The sequence below is a fragment of the Hylobates moloch genome, unplaced genomic scaffold, assembly GCF_009828535.3.
Source record: "Hylobates moloch isolate HMO894 unplaced genomic scaffold, HMol_V3 SCAFFOLD_7, whole genome shotgun sequence".
In the NCBI taxonomy this organism is placed as follows: Eukaryota; Metazoa; Chordata; class Mammalia; order Primates; family Hylobatidae; genus Hylobates; species Hylobates moloch.
In genome coordinates this window covers 104,571,593-104,577,592 of record NW_026652282.1, presented here as the reverse complement: position 1 = coordinate 104,577,592, position 6,000 = coordinate 104,571,593, and the positions used below count along the sequence as shown (strand labels likewise).

Genomic DNA, 6,000 nt, shown 5'->3' with positions numbered 1-6,000 from the left:
GAGACAAAGAATGGGAATGGAAGATCCTAAAGTTAAACTAATCTAAGGTCTTGGATGTATGGTTTTGCTTAAGCTAGGGGTCTGCGCCTGACTACAGTTGCAGTTGGGGTGGGGAGAGGAGTAATCCTTCGTGAAAATCACCAGTAAGGTGACTGTTACATCATTGGCAAAGCTTCTAGGGGAAGTCAGTTAGTGAATAACTTCTTGGCATCTGCATCCAAATAAATTTTAAACATCTAGCCAAAGCACGGAAACAGAATTCTTTCTTTACAATTTTATTTACAAAATGTATTAAAACTTTGTACAATACCTCATGGCAATGAGGCTCTGTAATTTATGCCCACACATGCAATTTACGCTTTTATAGCCATTAGTTTGCTTGGCAATTTTTCTGTTCACTGAAGTACAGCTTTAACAACAAAAAGAAAAGAATTGGAAAAAAATCCTCAAGTGACTACTGCCAAACTCCCATAGCTTGAAGTTAGTAGCAGAAATTTGAAGCGATCAACGTTTTTTTAAACATGCAAGTTTTTTAAAAAATAACAAACCAATTTACCCGCCTCTTCATCTCAGTGAAGTTTCCTCTCTGAAAAACTGATTTGAGTTAATAAACATACATTTTTCTTTATACAGTGCCTATGAAAACATTTGTGTGTAGGTTGGTTGGTTTGTTTTATACAACTTCATGTTCACACAGCGTGAGCTTCCCGCGCTGGGACATTATAGCATTCATAAGTTGAAAATCACAGTTTCATGAAAACAAAACAAAACAAAACAAAAACACAACAGCTTTCTTTTTTTGTTCAATACCATTTGAAATTTGACAAGTGAGTTGTTTGCTTATGACACCATTTTTGGAATGAAAGTTTATATTACACTTTTCTGGAAACATTTCATTGGAACGATACTTCTTCCTTTCTTTTCTGAAGACAAGAGCAAATATGCAGCGAGTCAACTAAGCATCTAAGGGTCACACTTGGGAAATGAATGCAAGCTCCTAGTTTTTGCAGTCTGGAAACTTCCCAATGCATGTTACTGATGAGAGCAAACTACTGAACTACAGGAAGCATACGTCGTTATATAGGAGGTAATTAGTGAGTGGAGACTATTTCTTCGGACTGTTCTGATGATGCCAACGGCAGGTATGCAGTTAGTTACTTGATAGCCCATGGAGCAGTGGAGCGATCTGAGAGAGTCAATAGAGAGACTGCTCCAAGCAAGGATCTGGAAGTGATGCTGAGGCCCTCAGATTAGCAGTAGGTTTGGGAATGCATTTTAGTCTTTGCAAACTAGAAAAGGACACATGCAGTCCGATGGAGAGCCATGGGCGGTAGCAGGCAACAGCTAGTAGGACAGACCTAGCAAGAGTAAAGTCAGACTGAGAACTGTGGTCTGAACCTGCTGTCCTGCCTTGCAACGCGGTCCTGTCTCCGTGGTGTACACTTGAAAGGCATACTTAGCAGAGAAAGCCGAGCTAAACACAGTGTTGTTTCTGAGATATTCTAAACACATCTGGGAGTATAGGCAGCATTTCCCTCACCTCAATGCTAGATACTCAGCTCTATTGACTTAAAATGCACACTGAAGCAAGAAAAACAGATCTGTGAGCTGAAATTCCAGGCTCCTTGGAAAGCCCCGGGATCCATTTTAGGAAAGCACCAAGAGGTATCCTGATAGTGCCCCGTCCCTTGCTACACACAAAGTCAATTTCGAAAGCTCTGTAAATCTCTTCTTTGAGTGGGAAGTTATCAAAGCGTTTTCACAAAACCATTTCAAGAACACAGAGAAGTCACCGTTTAGTCCCTTTTCCAAAGTGTTTGAATTTTCTTAAGTGTTGCATTTACATTCTAAAGATATACACATTTCAGCAACATTGAAAGGAAATAGGGTGCACAGAACATCACCACCAACAGGAAATACCAAAAACATCTGGTCAGCAGATCCTAGAAGAAATGCCAGTCCGTCTTCCCAAACACTGGGAGACAGATTTTTTCTTTTTAATCAGGAAGAATTAATTTTTTTAGCTTAGATGGGCCTCTTTGCTGAATTGGAATTTAAGTATGTGTGTGTGTGTGTGTGTGTGTGTGTATTAAAGAACATGGTGTTTGTATACTCTGCAGTGGTATCAAAGAATGGCTTTTGTTGAATTGACTTAAGATTTTTTTTCGCACACTGGAATCTTGCATGTCCATTTTTGTTGGTTTTTATTTTAATTATTTTTTTTCAAGCAAAGCAAAAAGATTTCAATGATGGTTTGCATTGTCGCGAGTCTCAGAGTGTTCCATAAGGCACTGAAGGAAAAAAAAATCAGTTTTTCCTATTGAAAGGTCATTGCACCATCAGCAATATTCGTGTCATGCCCGACACCAAGGAGAGTGAAATCTGGCTCAGGATCCTTGAAGCAGCCACGTTTTCGGTGATTTCCTCTCATCACATGCCTCCAGTGGGAAGGGATCTGCAAAGGCAAGGGGATATTTAAATTTGAAGGGGCTTCCTATTAGGAATTGAGAAGTTTATAATGGCTCAGTCTATCTTGGAAAAAACTATGGCTGTTTTCTGAAATTGGCATTTCTGGGGTTGCACCTCATTTATTTGACTGGCTTTAGGTGACAGGTCTGGTTACCTTCTCTACTATATGTATTGTACTAAGGAATATGCAGGTGTTGCATGAAGTTTAATTCAAGGCTTTAATCACTTATGATGTAGGTATACCAGAAAGTTTCCATGGCATTTTAATACAGATATTCACAAGAACTAAAAGAGTGTATTCTGATTGCAGAACCTATGACAAAGGATTGTTCACCCAGGACAGAGGGTAAACAGTGTTCTATGGCTTACTGAATTGAAATCCATTTTAACTGTAAGAAGAAAATATTTTGCTTATTGCTAGAAAGGGGAGCAATTGTTTCTCTTAATACCTGAAACCTTAGTTATTAAAGTCTGAAAATAGCTCTGGGACTTAAAGAGACAGCAGATTCCAGGAAGAGGCCAGAGCAGTGATACCCATGAAGGGGACTTGGCATCAGTGTGGTCTTTGCCCTGACATATAGGCCTGATTGAAATGCTGATAGTGTCTTCTTATTGGAGGCAGTAACTAGTTCAGGGGATTCATTTGCCCCTGACTCTGAATACTGTAGGACACTTTCTTACCTCTTCTTCAAGTTTACATCCCTCTCTTTATTCTTTCATTCTGCACTAATGAAACACTTCTTTTTCTTCTAAGCTAACACTGAATTTTATCCCAAAAAAATGACGTAATTATGATCTACCACTGGCCCTGGAGTAAAAGTGTCTGTAAGAAGAATGTCAAATATGCACCTGAAGGCCAAAAGCATCCAAGGATGGTAGAATAAGACTAACATGAAAGTAGACAAACCTCTTCCTTGGCACCCCTAAGTCCTGAGTCATATCTATCACAGAAGCTTGGAGAAGTTTTGTATCTGGCAGAAAGAATAAAGTCTCCCCCTGTCTCCCCAGTGGGCATGGGACATCACTAACTAGTGGCATGACTTTGGGAAAGGAACTCAACCTCTCAGTGCCTCTGTTTCCTGCTTTTAAATGGGGTCAAATGAACTATTATCAGTAAGATAAATGTCCCTTGGGAGAAAGAACATCATCACCTTGGTTATCCAGAATGCTTTTTTTTTTCCTACTTAACATAAAGTAAATTCTTTTCCGCAGCAAAATGTCTCCCGTAAGCATGCCTATGCATAGGCTACAGAAGGAAAGTGGATCACTTTGTAAATGGGCTGCATCAACAAAGCTAATATTTTTAGGATGACTGAACAGAAAACTCCTACAGGAAAAATGAAAATCTTTTCCCCTAACTTCAGGCATGTTGAGGTCTTGTAAAGGACAGAGATTTCAAAAATATTTTTGAAGAAACCAAAGAAGCCAGAAGTAGTTCTGAACTGCAATTAGGAAATTAGAAATAACTTCCTAAAACAATTAGCATAGTCAACCCTAGGGTGCAGTGAATCTGGAGCACTTGATGGGCAGTCACCTGCCAAGGCATGCTTGGGAGGATACACTTCCAGTGGCTGGTCTGTAACCCAGAGAGGCACCAGGTAGTCAAGAGGCTTTCTGCTCCCTAGTGGGAGCTAAACATGATCTGAGGCCGAGGCACATGTCCCCACAATAAGCCCAGTAATCCTGATGTGACTATCACCCATAGAAAATGAGAAACGACTCCCTCATCTTTCAAGGATGCCCTTTTATTAACCAGATTTCACTAGATCATATTTTTGCAGGTGATTTGCCCTGAGTCATTTTTCCTGAACAATTACTGGTACTATAAACCCCCAAGGTGGGCTCTGATAATTAGTAATAGAAGTAAAATCTCAGGGTACCTCTTGATGTCGGTGCCCCTGGATAGACCCTGACAGATTTAGGCCAACTCAGAGAACTGGAAGCCTAATAACTAGGTAACAAATTAGAAGTCACCAGGAGATATTCCAGACCTTCTTGGGAAATAAAAGATGAGTGGGTGAAGATCTCACTCTTCACTTAACCAACATTCCCCTAATCACATCACCAAATTGGCTGAGGACAACAGAGAGGTTTCAAAGCAGCTTGCTTTATGCCTCTTGACTAACACAAGTGAGGTTTTCCTGGCATTGTATGAGGCTTTTGCTTCTTGTCTGGAGACTTTGTACAGGCTTGGAGGACAGATTTGTTTGCAGACGCTCTTCCCAAGCTTTCTTTCGCCCTGGAGATGGTTGCCAAGGTGCTAGGTAATTGGGCTATAACCACATTGGCATTGGAGTCTATTAAAATGTGAGTGTTGCCTCAAGTAGCCTGAATTTTGCTTCACGAAAGTGGATCAACTCAGATGAGTAAAGGAAAGCCAGAAGTTGTGGCATATTGGTTTCTGAGACTTTCCCCTCAGGTTTGATGTTCCAGGCTGCCACTTTTGGATGGCAACATTATGTCCTAACAAAGGTTTGCTGATCCCAGTTTCTTTCTTTTCATTTCCTTTCAGTTCCCCCCTCCCTCCCTCCCTCCCTCCCTTCTTTCCTTCCTTCCTTCCTTCCTTCCTTCCTTCCTTTCTTCCTTCCTTTTCTTCCTTCCTTCCTTCCCTCTTTCTTTCTTTTCCCTCTCCCTGCCTCCCTGCTTCCATCCTTCCTTCCTTTCCTCCTTCCTTTCTTCCTCTTTCTTCCTGTATCTCTATCACTCTTTCTCTCCCTCCCTCTTTTCTTCCTTCCTTTCTTTTCTTAAGTTACGTTCTCTGAGTTTATTTTCTCTAGAATCTTTCTACTCTTGGGACCAGCAGCATCTGCATGACCTGGGAGTTTGTGAGAAATGTAGACCCTCAGGCCCCATCCCAGACCTGCTGGATCAGGATCTATATTTTTATAAGCTTCCCACATGAGTCGCATGCACACTAATGTTTGATGAATACTGCTCTGGGGCTTTAACAAGAGTCTGAGGCTATAGTAATTGGATAGTAGGGACATAAATTCTCAGATGGAATAGTTGATAAAAAGAGTCTGGAGGTCATGTGACCCTGAGCCTTGATATAATCCTGTTTCAGAAAGATTCTTTCTGGGGAAAGTAGGAGTGATTGAATATTCAATCTTGTGTGGAGTGCATAAGGAATGGGGCATATGGAGGCTTGGTGATGTTTCTCAAGACTTTTTTTGTGGACAAGTGGAACAGAAACTCAAGATCTGCTCTCCATTTGACAGGATCCCATTAGGATTTCAAGTTTCCTGGAGGACATCAGGCCATGGGTGGTTAGAAGTAGCATGATTTAGCAAAGATATGGCTATAGGTAGAAGAAGGGCTGGGTTCTGTCTTGCCTTGAGTAAGTCACTTCATGGGCTGGGTCTTACTGATAACTGCTTGATCCATCTTATCTCAAATGAGCCAATAGATGTGAGAGCACTTGGATGACTGCTACACAAATTTAAGGTGTATTATTTATTTGGATGCCAGCACCTCAAAATTTGGGATAATTAAGTTAGATTGAAATTGCTCATGTCCAGCAAGCCTGTCTAT

At 40.8% G+C, this 6,000-nt stretch overlaps 1 protein-coding gene across 6 annotated transcripts in view; it reads right to left on the bottom strand.

Annotated features, from left to right (window-relative positions):
- Window positions 1-259: 259 nt before the first annotated feature.
- The window catches only part of GRIA3 (glutamate ionotropic receptor AMPA type subunit 3), a 319,120-nt gene continuing 313,379 nt past the window's right edge, over window positions 260-6,000 (bottom strand). For 4 of the 6 annotated variants that reach the window (XM_032757560.2, XM_032757559.2, XM_032757561.2 and 1 more), the window contains one exon: window positions 909-2,455. The gene's annotated coding sequence lies outside the window, so the exon portion shown is untranslated. Of the gene's footprint in view, window positions 2,456-6,000 lie in introns of all 6 variants that reach the window. The other 2 variants (XM_032757558.2, XM_058441422.1) reach the window with 1 other exon arrangement.